This window comes from Prionailurus viverrinus, chromosome C1, assembly GCF_022837055.1.
Source record: "Prionailurus viverrinus isolate Anna chromosome C1, UM_Priviv_1.0, whole genome shotgun sequence".
NCBI lineage: Eukaryota > Metazoa > Chordata > Mammalia > Carnivora > Felidae > Prionailurus > Prionailurus viverrinus.
Window position 1 is genome coordinate 202068293 of NC_062568.1, and position 16379 is coordinate 202084671.

At 57.9% G+C, this 16379-nt stretch overlaps 1 protein-coding gene across 8 annotated transcripts in view; it reads right to left on the reverse strand.

The window, feature by feature from the left end:
* Positions 1-16379, reverse strand: part of ARHGEF10L (Rho guanine nucleotide exchange factor 10 like) — a 158506-nt gene that overhangs the window by 127227 nt on the left and 14900 nt on the right. The window contains exon 1 of one of the 8 annotated variants that reach the window (XM_047869943.1): positions 15310-15425. The exons of the other annotated variants lie outside the window; for them this stretch is intronic. The gene's annotated coding sequence lies outside the window, so the exon portion shown is untranslated. Of the gene's footprint in view, positions 1-15309; positions 15426-16379 lie in introns of those variants that run through there. 8 annotated transcript variants of the gene reach the window in all.

Below are 16379 nucleotides of genomic sequence, written 5' to 3' on the forward strand. Positions count from 1 at the left end.
TGGACGGTAATGGCAATTGAAGGCAGCTACCTCGCTTAGGGCAGGTGCCTTTTCTTCCCCCAGGGGTGCCCACTTATCCCGGCCATCAGCTGGGGCGGGGGACTCAGACCCTGGTAGCCCCCCCAGGCAGCCAGCCCAAACGGGTTCACATTCAGATCTAGATTTACCTGCTTGAGACCCAGATCTTCCGGGGCCCCAGCATGACCGACCGAGTCGCTGGGCCCTGGGAATTCAAATCCAGCTAGAACGGGAGGTGGGAGAGCAGGGGTGCTGAGCCCCTGACAGGGATCAGAAACCCTGGTCTCCAGGGTGCCTGGGGGGGGCCCGGTCGATTAAGCATCCGACTTCGGCTCACAAAGTTCGAGGTTAGTCGGTTCAAGCCCCGCATCTGGCTCTCTGCTGTCAGCATGGAGCCTACTTGGAATCCTCTGTCTCCCTCTCTCTCTGCCTCTCCCCTGCTCATGTACTCCCCCTGCCCTCTCTCTCTCTCGAAAAGAAATGAAACATTAAAAAGAAAAAAAGAAAAGAAACCACCCTGGTCTCTCCAGGGCACCCAGATCTAGCCTGGCTGGGGGAAGACAGTCCCTGCCCCCAGCGCCCCTGCGGACCACGTCCAACCCGCTGCCCCGTGTCACCCTCCTCTGAACACCCAGAGCCCCAGTCATGGAATGATCCATTTCCACAGGATCCCGGAAACCACAGAGGGCATACCAAGAGGAAGGCCACGGCCGAGAGGTGGCACAGTAGAGCCAAGACTGACCCCCCAGAGCCTGTGGGCTGGGGAGGCCACTTGTCCACACCACCCTCACCAGGTGGAGCCTTCTCTTCTATCTGCCTAGATAGGTTTTCTGACCACAGCAATAGGCCCCACGCAGGAAACGGGCCGTTGGACTCCAGGCTCCTGCCAGCAGCCCCACGGGGCATCAATCCCTAGTTCACAGATGAGAAAAATCCAAGCTCAGAGCCTGAGTCAACTTGGCCAGGATCTCTGCAGGTAGTCGGGAGGTAGAGGCGGGATTCGAACCAGATCTTCTGGCTCCTAGAAGAATCCATACGCAGCCACCCAGCACAACTGTCTGCAAAGCTCCACCTTTCAGCTAACATTCATTAGTGTGCCAGGCACTGTCCTGAGCGCTTGACATGGGACAATTCTCTGAATCGGCCCAAGGACCAGGTTGGGAAACAACTGAACTGCAGGGAGACACAGGACACACAGAGACTAAGAGGCAGCAGTGGGGATCAAAACCAAAAGCCAAGCTCCTAGCTGCCATCGCATCTACTTACGTCCCCACCCCCCCTCAACATTTTGCTGTCTTCTCACCACTACCCCCAACAGAAGCAGAGCCCTTGACCTACGGCAGAGACCCCACTGTTGGAAAGCAGTCATGGGCTCGCCAAGATTTCAGGAGCACCATGGCTCTGACTTGCACGAGGAGACAGCTGAAGGCTGAGGCCAAGGAAGGGTGGGAGCTGGGGAGGCCCCTCCATCCCCCCTCCCCATTCTCCCCTGCCCAGCAGAGGGAGCCCGCGTGAGGGTGTCACTCCCCTGCCTGCACTCTGTCCAGAGCCCCAGAGCCACAAGCTCCTCAGCGCGCCGCATTCACCAAAGACCAATGTTTGCTGAGCACCTACTGTGGACCCAGCCTCGTGGGGAAACAAACAGGGAAAACAAAAGACAGCCTGAGCTCCAGGAGCAGAGGCTCCCCCCGCAGCTGCCCCAGCCACAGTGACCTGCCTTCCCAAGGGTAAGACCCTTCCTTGGCCCGGAAGCCATGTCACCTCATCTGCCTGGGACACTCTCACCTTCATTTTGAGCCTTAACACAAACCGACTTCAGGGAAATCTTCCATGGCGCCCACTGGGAGAGCTGGACACCTAAGGCTGGGCTAGAACCATTTGCTTTGTTTTCTGACTCCCCCACCAGAGTGTGAGTTCTTTGAGGGCAGAAACAATGCTTTTCATTTGTGTCCCTCCAGTACCCAGCATAGCATTCAGCATATGGTAAGAGATTCAAGAGATGTTGGATGGATGGGTGGGTGGGTGGGTAAGTGAATGAGTGAATGGCTGGGTGGATGAGTGGGTAGAAGGGAGGGTTAATGGGTAGATGGGTTAATGGGTGAGTTAATGAGTGGACAGTGGATGACGGATGGGTGGGTGGATGGATGGGTAGATGGAAGGATGGATGGATGGATGGATGGATGGATGGATGGATGGATGAAAGGATGGATGGGCAGATGGGTAAATAAATAAAATGAGTAAGTGATGAGCAAATGACAGGAGTCCATAGGTAGTGACCAGAGGCCACTGGGCTTAGGGCTTCTACTTCAATCTGGAATTTACTGGAGTTCAGCTACCCAGGGATCCCAGCTTTGCCCCAGGTATTTAGTCCAACCCAACCATTTTCTAGACACATGTTCCCCTCTCCTGGCCGAGCACTCCTACGTCATCGCAGTCTAGCTCCTTCACCAGGCTGCAGCATAAGTAACATAACGTCCAAGACTGTGTCTGGCTTAACAATCACGTCCTCGATGCCCTCCCTTGGGCCAGGCCACTGCAAGCCTTGACAGATATTTGTTGAATGAATGACAAACAAATGAACAAAAGACCTAGGGAGCTTTCTAAACATAGAGATCTCTGGGTCTCAGCTGAGATCTAACTTGTGTAGAATCTCCAAGGGTGAGACTCAAGAATTCGTATTTTGCTCAAAGGCTTCCTGGCAATTCCAGTAAGCAGCCAGGCTTGGGGAACACTAGCTGATGGGGAAGAGAGGTCACCGGCGACTGAAGGCTGTGACCATGGATGAGGCCATCTCTGAACAGAGCCAGACAGAGGCACCACCAATCCCAGCAGATCATTCTCTGAAGCATGTTTTCATTCAAAGAGAGTCTCACAGCCTTTTTCAAAGTGTGGCCCTTGAGCTACTGACTTCAGAACCACTTGCGAGAGGAGGGTTTTTTTTTATTTTTTAAGTAGGCTTCACATCCAGCGAGGAGCCCAACACAGGGCTCAGACTCACAACCGTGAGATCAAGACCTGAGCCGAGATCAAGAGTCAGACACTTAACCGACAGCCACCCAGGTGCCCTGAGTGAGGAGGCTTATTAAAAAAGGTCGATTCTCCGGGCTCTGGGCTGATGGCTCGGAGCCTGGAGCCTGTTTCCGATTCTGTGTCTCCCTCTCTCTCTGCCCCTCCCCCGTTCATGCTCTGTCTCTCTCTGTCCCAAAAATAAATAAACGTTGAAAAAAAAAAATTAAAAAAAAAAATAAAAAAAATACAAAAAAAAAAGGTCGATTCTAAGGTCCAACCCCAATCCACAAACTTAAGAGCCTCCTGGGGTGAGGCCCAAGAATCTGCATTCTTAGTCTGGGCGGACCTACAATACACAGATGTACAAGAATTCCTGGCTCGTGGGGTCCCCGGGGCACTGGGTGACAACTTCAGTGACACCAAGAAACCCCACAAACGACAGGAAGAGGTCAGAGGTACCAAATGTGCCCATTCCTCAGAACATCAGCCTTGCAAGGAACCAACAGATCACCGAGCCAGGCCTCTCATCTTACAGATGAGGAAACTGAGGCCCAGAGAGGGCTGCGACTTGCCCCAGGTCAGACAAGAGTGAGGGCCAGAGCCAGGATAGAAGGCAGGTGGCGGGGTCCCAGGCTCACTCCATGGTCCCAGGCTGCCCTGGCCGGCGGAGGAGGCTCTGCTCCTCCCTGACATCTGCTCTCAGGTGAGCCAGGCATCCTGGGAAGCACCTTCAGCCGAGCACCCGGGCGGCCAGCCCTGGGCATCTCGGCCCGTCTCACTGCCCCAGGAAGACATGCCAGCTTCTTGAGTTTAAACGTTTAAAACGGTCCCGAGTAGGGGCACCCGGGTAGTTCAGTCGGTTCAGCGTCAGACTCTCGATTTCGGCTCAGGTCATGATCCCCCAGTTCGCGAGTTTGAGCCCTGTGTTGGGCTTCGCGCTGACAGTGTGGAGCCTGCTTGGGGATTCTCTCTCCCCACCTCTCCCTCTCTGCCCCTCTGCCGCTCGCTCACTCGTGCACTCTCTCTCTCTAAATAAATAAACTTTAAAAAAAAAACAGTCCTGAGGAGCCACCAACATCAGGGTTTCTCAGGCTGCATATTCAAGGGTACACTGATATCATCTGGAAATATGCTAATGGGGACTCACGGAAGAAAGAGGTGTTCAGTGGCCCAAAACTACGGAAGAACCAGAGTAGGACTCTCCCCCCTGGACATCAACAATACTCAACATGTTAAAGGCACTGAAAAGTCCTGCGATTTCAGAATCTGCTTAAATCATGGTACACAACGAAGCAAGTTGTCAGTGATGAGGAGCAACGTGCCTTGCCCAAAGTCACAGGGCCCGGAGATGGGGGCAGTGGGACTTGAGCAAGACAGCCAGCCCCGAGTCCTTTCCAGCGACCATTCGCTGAGCATTCAGTGACATGATCCCCTTTGTTGATTACTATAGTGTCTGTGTTTATTCCAATGGGAAGGAGAGGGGGTGGGCAGGACCTGGCAGGAAGTCACGCCCACGAAAAGCAGCCAGGAGTTGAGGCTGGTGATCCAGCTTCCCGAATCTCCTTCCGTTCCGGGGTCTGCCCTCACTGGCTGTGCAACCTGAGGCAAGTCACAGCCCGTCTCCAGACTAAGACATCTCCGTGCATAAAGTCAGGAGCCCGGACTACGTGATCCCAGAAGGGCCTTCCAGTTCTAAACGAGTCTCTGACTCCCATCATCGCACCTTCACTCCTGTTTCCCATTCCTCTCCCTGGTCCCAAGTCCCCTTCTCTGTAAACAGCCAAGACCACTCTCCGGCCGAGCTGCCAGGCGGGGCTGAGCTCTGCCCAGTGGTGGACGCAGCCCTGTCTTTGCTCTCCCTGCCGCTGTCGTTTCGCTGGGCTTCATGGTGACTCACAGAACTTTCCCCACGGGCCCCTCATGGCCATTTCTCAAGCTTGGGGTGGATTTTCCCACCTGGGGCCCCAAAGAGAAGGTTTTGTAGAGAGCTCCGTGGGAGGGGACGTGGCGGAGGAAGCGTCTCGCACACAGGGAACTGTCACTGGACCCTCGGGAAAGTTCGCCAGTCTCTCTGCACCTCACTCCGCACATCCACAGCACAGCCAACGACACCCGGCTCTCTGCTGGGCGCACGGTGGCGCACAACCCACGCTCTATCATCGGCTGCTCTCCGTCGGGCTCTCACAGTTGTTTCTTCACTGTAGTATCCCCTGGCTCCCCAGGGGACGAAGGCCGGGAAGCAGGGAAAGTGGCAAATGTCTGACTCATGGATTCCTAGGAACCTGGATCTTAGATTCGTGGGTTACCAGGACTGGTAGAGACCCCAGGTTCTCAACCTGCCCATTTTGCAGAAGAGGACATCAAGGCTCCGAGCAGAGTCGGGGACGGGATGAGTTGGACTAGATCGGGAGCCCCAAAGTGGGGTGGACAGAACGCTGGGGTCCCCACAAGATTCTATCAGGTGATGTGCCAGGGAAGGGCCCGGCTGAACAGTCTGACGGGGACCGGAGGGGTTGCAAAGGAGGGCTCCAGAGTCAGGCGGATCAGGGGTCCAGTTCTGCCATTCGCCAGCTGTGTGGTTTGGGGCAAACTGCTTACCCTCTCTGTTCCTCAGCTGCTCCGTCTAGAACATGGAGATAATCACTACGTACGCCTCGCAAAACTGCCACCAAGAACAGAAAGATGAATACATAGTGCCTGGCGCCCTCTGGGCCCCCAGCAAACACTGGTTATTTTTTCAGTCCTTTGCAATCACATTTCATACTATCCCTGCTTCACAGATGAGGTCACCAAGACTCCAGGGAGGCAAGACACCTACCCGCCCAGAGTGTTAGGGCCCACAAGGGGCAGGGCTCTGCTCCCCATCTCTCCCGACCCTCCCCCCCACCCGAGGATGAGGCCTCTACCCCGCGCATGTGAAATACAGAGGCCCTCCCCAGCAGGGACGCCCTCCCTCGCCGGCCACGCGTGACCTAGCCTAGCCCCAGAGGGTTTTCCACTCACTCACTGGGGAGGAAGCCAGTGCCCAGGAAACTGCTAATACAGCCCGTGGGGCTCTGGCTCCCAAGGCCAACTCCCGGTTCCCGGCAAGAGCCCAGCTCCTCCCTCCCACAGGCACCGCCCATTCTCTGCAAGAGAGCCCCGGGTGAGGGGTGAGGGGATGTTGCAAAAGGGCAACATCCAGAGGCACTAGGGACACTAGGGGATGACAACATTCAACTAAAGCCTCCAGTGGGCCCCTCCCAGGCGTTACTCACCACCGGCTTCTACCCTTGAGGCTCTGATTGTTTCCCTCAAGGCACCAGTCCCCCAGCCTGGATGCCCTGTTATGCTGGGTGACCGCAGGCAAGTTGCTCAAACTCTCTGAGCCTCAGGAACCTTTTTAGGAAAGGGAGATGAGCTGAGTTTGGGAAGCACTAAAGAAGCAGCAGGGTCGGGGCACCCGGCTGGCTCAGTCGGCCGTGCATGTGACACTCGATCTTGGGGTCGTGAGTTCGAGCCCCACGTAGGGCGAAGTTACTTACAAACAAAATCTTTGGGAAAAGAAAAAAAGGCAGCAGCAGGGTTCACAGAATGATCTAGGAATCAGAGAGCCTGTAATCTCTTCCAAAGGTCTCCCTGGTGTCTCCTGTCCCTTCCAACGCAGTCTCCACCCAGAACAAAATGTTCTGGTCATGGCCCTCCCTCGCCCCAAACACTTGAATGGCTCCCTCCAGTGCTCAAGATAAAGGGCGAGCGCCTAGTGAGACGTACAGAGCAACTTAGGGGCATCGGCCAGAGCTCCCTCCCTGGCGGGACAGGCCCTACTATGTGCTCATCCCCAGCCTTGGCACACACCCGGAAGCCTTTTCCCCTCCCCGAACCGCCTCTTGGCTGCTTGGCTCAGACTCTGCCCTGGGAAACCCCTGGGAGCCCCCACGCCTGGGTTGGGCGCTCTCCCATCATCCCATCGGCTACCTGTCCACCTTCCCCACCAGAAAGAGGATGAACCATACTTCATCCCACGAGCCCAGTGCCCGGCTCCCGGCAGGTGCTCCATAAACGTGGGACAGGAAGTCAGAAACGCCAAGGACAGACCAGTGAAAACACATTCACTGATCCGTTTTGGCGGCCTCCTCTGCGGAACAGGAATGTTGTAGGGGGAGCCGCGGGTGGCCTGGGTGTGGACCCGGGCTTGCGGGCAGGCGTCTCTCTCTCTCCTTCTGTGACGGGAGGGCAACGCGGGAACCTGTGTCGCCCTCGCTGGGGGACTCAATGAGCTCCTCCTCCCGGGTCCCCTCTTCCCTCCAACTGAGATGCCTTTCCCGGTCACCTACCCCCTCACCTACCGAGCATCTCAAAAGCCAGCCACACGTGCTGGCATCTCGTCTGCCAATGCCACTTGGGACCCCAGCCCCATCACTCCCCCAAAGCTGCTCTTACAGAAGGTCCCAGCTGCCTGTGTGTTGCCAAAGCCAGCGGCCCCTTTCTGTGCCATCTCACGTGGACCGTCGGTGGCCTGCAGCCCCGTTGACCACGAGCTCTTTTCCGAAACGGTCCCCTGCGCTGGCTTCCCAGCCGCCCCACTCTCCCTCCTCCTCCCAGCTACCCTTCTCAGCCCCCCTCCTGGCTCCCCGCCATCCGCAAGGTCCCACCTGCCCCCGATGACGCGCTAATGGCACCCCAGTCCGAACCTCAGCCCGGGGGCTCCCCACTAGGACTTCTGAGCAGCCTCTTCACAGAAACGTGACCTGGACCGGACTCTTGATTCTCGAAAATCCATGCTTCCCGCCCTCCCTTCACCACCTTGCTTCATGACACCGCCCACATACTCATAAGAAGATTCCAGGACACGTCGGATTCCTCTTCTTTCCCTCACCCGCTGTGAACCACCCACCAGCGATTCCAGCCGCTGTCTCTCTGACAGATAACCCAAATCCAGCTGTCCAACTGCGCTGCCACAATTCAAACGCGTACCCTCAGCCGGTGAAGCGTCCGACTTCGGCTCAGGTCGTGATCTCACAGTCCGTGAGTTCGAGCCCCGCGTCGGGCTCTGTGCTGACAGCTCAGAGCCTGGAGCCTGCTTCGGATTCTAGGTCTCCCTCTCTCTCTGCCCCTCCCCCCATTCATGCTCTGTCTCTCTCGGTCTCAAAAATAAACGTTAAAAAAATTCAAATGCGTACCACCCACACCCTTTCTCCGGGCCCAGCCCGCCCCTGCCGGTGCGTCCGGTCCTCCCCCCCGCCACCCTCGCACAGCCAGAGCATCCTGCCCAAAGCGGAGTCTACAAGGCTCCCGTGGGATGCGGTGGGTCGGAGAGCTGGAACGCAGGCCCCGTGGGCCACCGGCAGGCGAGGCCTCACCTTCCGGGTCTTTGTGACTGTCCCTCGGCCCACAGCGCCTACTCGAGTACCGCCAGGTAACAGGCACTCAGTAAATCATTTTTGAATAAATTCTCTGGGGGAAGGTAAATTTCCTAACAGAGCTATTGACAGCTGGAATCTTGGGGTTGTACTTCACTGATGAAGGTATGTATGTGAAATGAACGGAACAAACTTCCAAGGGCTTCCAGCTGCAGCTAGATTAAGCGTCCTAACTGCCCGCCTCGATCTGTTTTGTTGTCCACAGCCGCTTCCTGTACTGCCCTCTTCCCCTTGCCCGCTGCAGGCTCTAGACCGTCTGCTGCTTAAACAGGCCAAGATCATTCTGGCCTCAGGGCCTTTGCATTTGCTATACCCCTGCCTAGAATACTTTCCCCTCAGTTTGGTTTTTTTTTTGGGGGGGGGGGGCAGAGTGTGGCGCTCTTTCCTGTCATTTAGGTCTCCGTTTAAATGTCTCTCTTCTGGGGCGCCTGGGTGGCTCAGTCGGTTGAGCGTCCGACCTCAGCTCAGGTCACGATCTCGCGGTCCGTGAGTTCGAGCCCCGCGTCAGGCTCTGGGCTGATGGCTCAGAGCCTGGAGCCTGTTTCCGATTCTGTGTCTCCCTCTCTCTCTGCCCCTCCCCCGTTCATGCTCTGTCTCTCTCTGTCTCAAAAATAAATAAATGTTAAAAAAAAATTTAAAAAAAAAAAAAAAAAAAAAAAAAAATAAATGTCTCTCTTCAGAGAGGCCCCCCCTGGACCACCTCCAGCTAACAAACTCTGCATCACCCCCCCCCCCGGGACATACACCGCCCCCCCCCAACTACCAACCTGACCCCCCACTCACCCCCATCACATCAGATCCGGTGGTTCCTTTCACAGGACTTATCACATGACACGCAGTTACTTCATCAATTTGTTTGATGTGTTTGGGATTCGTCTCTTCCCCATCACGAAAGGCCCTCAAGGGCAAAGCTACTGCGCCGGTCTCGAGCGTGACAGCCACCAGCACGGCTAAGCTCCTCAGGGACCGGGCGCTGTCCCCAGCCCCATTTTACAGATGAGGAAGTTGAAATAAAAAGGGACCCAGCGGGTCGCCCAACGTCTGGCATAGAAAGAGGGGCGGCAGGAGGAGCAAATCCGTCTACTCCCCCCCCCCACGCACACACCCCTGCCGCGCTCAACACGGGCCTGACCCTTCAGAAACAGGGGCCCGCCGAACGAGCAAACCAGTCCCCGGATAAATGGCCCATGTGCCCCACGATGTGGAGAGAGGCCGTCTTCGGGTGATGGAATAAAGGGGGATTTTCATTTCCTTCCCTCTGTGTTTTCCAAGTTTTCTCCAATGGTCATGCAATATGGGCATAATTTAAAGTAAAATAAACCCGTGCTTCAAGAGAAACTCAAAGGTTCTGGGCCATGTCTGGGCTCAGGACTATTTTTCTTCAATATCCAGAGACTTTCATTCTTCCATTTCATTTAGACCATTGTTTTTCTAGGGAAATTGAATAAAAAGGCCGCATTTTTAAAGCTCCTTCCAAGTCTGCCCACTTCAAACAATGAAGACAGGGAAGGAATGGGAGCTGGTTCCCGCCTTGTGTGCTAATGGCCGGAGTTCAGGGACGCATACCAATCAGGCAGCCGCTGGAAGGGGGGTTCTCCCCAGAGGCCAGGCTCTCCAGGAGAAGGAGGCGGCCAGAGCCAGAAATGTCGCCTCGCCTAGGGTCCCACACACAGTCACCGGTAGGGGCCACCCCCACCACCCGCCCTGCCCTGGACTGGGGGTGCACCTGCAAACAAGTGGGGGGAGGGGGCTAGGTCAAGACCACCCTCTCGACAGAAAGGTCGGTGGGGAGATAAATCCCCTGGCGGCAGCGGGAGCTCAGCACCAGGCTCTAACAAAGAGGCGGGCACAACCCGCCCTTCCGGCCAAGTGGTCAGCTCCGCTCCCCTATTTCCCCGCAGCGTGTGGGTACCACATCCAGGGGACATCAAAGGCACGGCCGGGCCAGGCCCGGACGCTGGGGTGGAGAGCTGGGGCTCCGGGACAAGCAGAATGAGGTTAACTAGTGCTGACCCTCAGGGAGGCGGGGCCCTGGGCCTCCACATCACTGGGAGCAAAAGGGACAGGACGACACAAGCTACCTCGCGGGATGGCCGGGGACCGAACGAGCTCCGGTGAGCCACATCCTGCCACTCCATAGATGCGAGAGTTATCGGTACCAGCTCTCTCCATAAACATAAGCCATTATCATTAGCCCCTCCCCGAGACCAGGCCCAGGGGGCCCATCGGGGCATGTGGTTCTGTTCTCAGCCTTGACCCCAAGCCACAAAGTGAGGAACCCAGCTACGTGGGTTAAAAAAACACACAAGTAACTTCAAACAAAGACTAGTAGAGTGTGTTGAGATTGCCGACCCGTGGTGAGTTCTCTCCCTCCCCTCCTCAAAGGGAAGCAGAAAACAGAAGAGAGGAGGAAATCGAGTGGAGAAGGATCTCAGGGCCTCCCTGGCTCGAGTGCTGCCACTTACAGACACAGCGTCCTTGGGAAAGCCGCACAACCTCTCTAAGACTCCGTTTCCTCGTCTGTAAGGTGGGATGGTAATACCTACCTGCAGGGTCAGGATGGGAATTGAACAAACATGCAAGAAAAGTGTCGGGCAGGTTTCGACGTAAAGTAAACACGGCTTGTCTTTAAACACATAAGCTCTCAACCGGCTGCCTATCTAAAGGGTAGGTATAGCAGAGGCAACCAAAAATACTGGGTCACTTAAATATCAGTTACTTTTATCTTTGGCTTTTCTGGTATTAGCGAGGGGTGGGGAGAGCCCCGCAGGCTCACCTTCTCCGTTCTGTTTTGTTTGGCCTGATATTAAAATGAAAATCTTTCTTTTCCTTTTGATTTTTTTTTTTAATGTTTATTTAGCTTTGAGAGAGACACAGTGCGAGCAAGGGAGGAGCAGAGAGAGAGGGAGTCACAGAAACTGAAGCAGGCTCCAGGCTCCCAGCTGTCAGCACGGAGTCTGACGCGGGGCTCGAACTCACGGACTGCGAGATCATGACCTGGGCCGAAGTCGGACGCTCAACCGACGGAGCCACCCAGGCGCCCCTGAAAATCTTTCTAAAGACTCCACCGGCCACACAGATAACCGGGCTGGAGCAGCAGCAGGGTGAGGGGATGACAAGAAGGTGCCAGAAACCTTAAAGCTCTGCAGGGGAGGGGGTGACCCACAGATCACAGCGCCCGTCATCTGAGCTGGTTCCCAGATGACGCAGAGCCTTCCGCCTTGAGACCTCGGCACTTGCCGCGCTCTGCCACAAGCCCTGCAGACTTCTGGTTCACCTGACACCTGATCCCCCAACAGCCCGCGCCTCTGAGCCTTTGCAGCTGCTATTCCTTCTATCCGGACCCTTTTCCTCTCCCCACCCCATTCTGCTGCACTCCCCTGCAGGTTAAGCGTGAGCGTGTCCATTTCCCGCCTGGGGCTCTCAGATTATCCAGGGGCCACATGCAGCCTGTCCACTCAATAGTCTGACTCTGTCTCTCATGCTGTCCCCGAACCCCTAGGGATGGGTCACGCCCGCCGTTGTCTAAGCCAGACCCAGACAGCTCTAGCCACCCGTGTCTTGGATGTCACATCTTCACCAGCCCCGAGCTGTCTGACTTGTCCACAGTCCTCAGGCCCCACCGCCACTTTGCCTCCCAAATGCCTGGGCCACCGTGAGTGGTTATTCAATCAACGGCAAAGCGGGCCCTCGATTAATTGCACCTTCTCATCCCATTTCCCCCTCCCTCAACCCACTGGGATAGAACAACTCCTTTCTGGACCGGAGAGCTCGTGTGAGGGCGACTTATGACCCCTAACGCGGCAGTGGGCCCAGCCCAGCGCCTGCCCCTCTCACTTTGAATCCATGAGGACTCTAAGCCAGCCCTAGGGAAGTGTCACACGAGAGTGCAAGCCTCAGGGAGGGGCAGAGCCCAAGGTGTTCACTGCCAGATCCCCGTGGTATGCTGGTAAATGTCTGACAACTAGCTCTTGGGGAGGGGGGACCTCTGATTCACAGTACGCTGATTTCTCCCTGTGGCCAATTTCAAGCTAGGGTGACATCGCCGAACAGAGAGTTGGGAAGGGGAGTGCTGGAGCACACCCGTGTGCTGGGAAGCAGGACCCCAAAGGAAGGTGGCTTTGAGGCCGTGCAGCAAGGCCAAGAAGCTAAGCTGGGACCCAGGAGGCACAGCGGGATGGAAAGAGAACACGGGCCCACCCCGCTCCCCTGTTTATAACTCTGATTCTTGTGTCTGGACTTCAGACCCCTTGAGGGTAAGGACAGTGGCTCCTTCACCACTGTCAAGCCAGGTGACAAGAATTCAAAGGCACCAACGACAAGCTCACAGAAGAAAGCAAGGACTGGGCCGTCAAGGAGACTGAGGCTTGAGTCCTTCACTGACTATGACCTTAGGCAGTCGCTTAAATGCTACGCTTCACCTCTTCATCTGTAAAATGGGCGTGAACCCGTCCTCCCTGCCTAATTATCAGGGCTGTCTAGAAACAAAGAGATAGTGGATGCGAAAGAACAATACACTATTATCACAATTATATGCAATATGCATATATATTTATATACGAGACACTTATATTATACATTTATGTAACCTCACCTACTTTATTTTTTCAAAGTTGGTCCAAGAAGATTGTATTCTTTCCACTCCGCTCTTTTCCACGGTTTAAGAGATCACATTGGCGAAGAACTAGCCCAACATCTATCTGGCACTTACCAGATACAAATATGCTAATTAATCCATAGTTTATCTAATTAACAACAGGCGTCCCCCTTACACTAACCTGGTACCCGGGCCCTGAGGAGTTCACTGGCTTTCCCTCCTCCCCAGACTCCTCCAAAGTGAAAACTTGAAACAGCAGAACTTCCGAACCATCAGTTACCGGACCCACTCAAGTGACAACGATTTAGAGACTACCTACTGTGTGTCAGGCACCGTTCTAGGCTGGCTGATCAAGGACGGACATGGTCCCTGCTCTCAAAGGCTTGCTGTCCTCGGGGGGAGTAGAAACAAGCCGTCCCCACCAGAATGAGGGCCCTAAGAGCATCAAGGACCAGAATTCTCTCTTTTATTTTTAAAGCAGGCTCCACGCCCAACATAGGGCTTGAACTCATGACCCGGAGATCCTGCCCCACCCCATGAATGAGAATTCTTCAGCCAACCTGGCTGACCAAAGAAGAGATTCCTGAACGAGGAATAAAGAAGTGAAGGATGGGGGCCAACTTAGCAGGGAGAGAGAGAAGAGTGAGTGGAAGGCTCTCTGGCAGAAAAGGAGGGGGGACAGGGGATGTCAGGAGGGTAAGTGTGATGGGGCAGAGTGAGCACCAAACAGGGGCACAAAGCGGGGCCCTCACAAGCCACGAGGAGGGCTCTGAGCTTCACCCTGAGACCTCGACGAAGGAGGAGAGCCCCCAACCCACAGTGACAGGGAGCCCCGAGATCTCCAGACTGTGCCACGTGCCTGAGGCCTGGACACCGTGGGGGGGCCGCGCCGGGCGGAAGGACGGATGGAGGCTGCACCTGATGGCCATTCGGGCAGGGCCGCAGGGAAAGGACTGAACATTTTAATGAGGGAGCACACAGCCTGTCTTCTCCCCCCGCCCCCCGCCCCCAGCATCTGTGGGGGAACAGATGGGGCTCCAGGCAGGCAGGGCATGTCTTTCCCCGGCTGAATCCCTCGGGAAGGCCAAGGACTTTGAGGTGATGTCTCAGCTCCAGAGCCAGTGGAAGAGTACAGCCCACCCCCCCCCACCCCCTCCCTGCTGTGGCTGGAGACAGGGTCGTCAGACTACTGAAGCTAAAAGAAGATTCCTGACCCCCACCCCAGGACCACTCCCCCCCTCCCCCAGGCACCCTAGTAGAGAGAGGAAGAACTGACCCCATACTCTCCCACATCAGGCCTGGGCTCCCCCTAGGAGACCACCCCTGGCTAGCCTTCACCCTCAGAGGGCGCACCCCGGCCACACTCCCCGGCCTCCAGGAGCGTCCAGGCCTGAGCAGGTTCCCCCTCGGCCATGGCCTTCCGGCCGACCAGGGCATCCTCTCCTCCCACACACACTCCCTCCTTTGTGAGGCTGCCCCTGTTCCGCCTCTGGGCAGGGGTCCAGGGTGGGAGAGGCCAGCCCGCAACCGAGGTGACAGGAGCATTCCCTGACTCCCCGCCACCCCAGGACCCCCCAAGAGCAGCACAGGGAGAAGTGGAACCCAGCGGCAGCAGGAGCTGAAGGCCCTGGGAATCCCCCGGAAAATGAGGCACAGGCTCTCTCTCTCTCGCTCTCTCGCTCTCTCTCTCTCTCACTGATGCACAAAGAGCAGTCAGGAGTCATGCAGAGGGATGGGACACCCAAGGGACACAGAGGCTGGGAAGGTGGGGTGGGGGGGTAGGGAGTACACACAGTCACAGGCAAGACGTACACACACACACTCAAATGACACAAGGAGAGACCCACACACGGAGAGAAGACCCAGGCTCCAGGGCCTCTCACACACCCAGGGACACGGCCGCGCCACGCAGGCTCCGGGACGAACGGACAGAGAAGACGCCGCTCCTGGAGCGGGGGACACCCACTCCCACCAGGGCCACGGGGAAGGCCCAGGCTCCGGGCTCGCACACCCCGAGGCACAGCGGGACGCACTCGCAGCCACGCCCGGGACCCCGTAGCCGCCGGGGCCCCCAGAGACCCCCGCCGGCCAGCGGGGACGCGCGGACGGGCCCGGCCATCGCGGGCGGCGGGGACCGACCCCCCTCCCCCCCCCCCCAACTCGGCCCCGCGGCGACGCCCGCTCGGGGCCACACGGCCGGCCCGCCTCGCGCAGTGCGCGGCCCGCGACCCCCGCCCGGTCCCCCGTCCGCCCGACCACCCCCGCCCCGCGGGCCGCACTCACCGGCTCCGGCCGCCCGGCCGCGCCTTTGTTGTCCGCGCCGCTCACAAAGCGCCGGCGGCCGCTCCGCGCGTCAGCTGCCCCGGGGGCCGCGGGCGCCCAGGGCCGGGCGGCCCCAGCCCCGCGCCCCAGCCGCCGCCGCCGCCGCCGCCGCCGCGCGCGCCGCCCGCGAGGTCGCGGCCCGGCCGGGAGTGCGCCCGCCGCCTCCGAGCGGCCTGGTCCCGCCGCCGCGCACGGCGCGACGCGGCGCCGCCCCCGCCCGCCCGGTCCCCGCTCGCCGCGGCTGAAGTCACCGCTTAACCCCTGGCGGCCGGGCCCGGCGCGGGGCGGCCCCGCCCGCCCGGGCCGCCCGCGGCGCAGGTGGGGAAACCGAGGCCCGCGGGGGGCGGGGCCTCGCCGCGCGCCCCTTCCGCCCGCGGCGGCCGCTCCCGCCTCGCCGGGTCCCGCCCGAGGCCGCCCCTCGCCGTCCCGCTTCCCCGGGGTCTCCCTCCGAAAGGTCGCGCGCGCACGCTGGCCGCTGGCTTCTCCTCTCTCGCTTCCAGGAGTTTACCAGGGCTTCCCTGGGGAGCAGGGGGGGGCTGGGGGTGGGGGGTGAGGTCCCCGCCCAGTCCCAGCCGGCGCCCCTCGGTGACCTGGCCTCCTGGGCTCTGGTGACCCCAGCAGCTTGGGGCGGGGATGGGAGGCGGGGGAGGGGGGGAATTTGAGACCATCCCCCCCGCCAACTGACTACTAGCCGCCCGCCCTGGAGCCCCACCTTCCTGATGAGACCACTGAGGCTCAGACCCGCAACCCACCAAAGCTCGCCGAGCAAGGAAGTGGCCGCACGGAGATCCCAGCCCTCCCCTCCCTTCCAGCCCCCCAAGCTGCCAAACACTAGTTGCTCCCTCCCAGAATCCCAGAGAGGGCCTCCGGATGTGATGCAATTAATTATAGTTATCAGGTCATTAATTAAGATTATCCCTGTTGTCATTAAACAGTGCCCTGCAACCTCTCTATTTGCAACGCAACTCACACTCGGCTTATCAGCAATTACTCCTGGGTTGATAATAATGAGTTCTGCAGCCTCCAAAGGG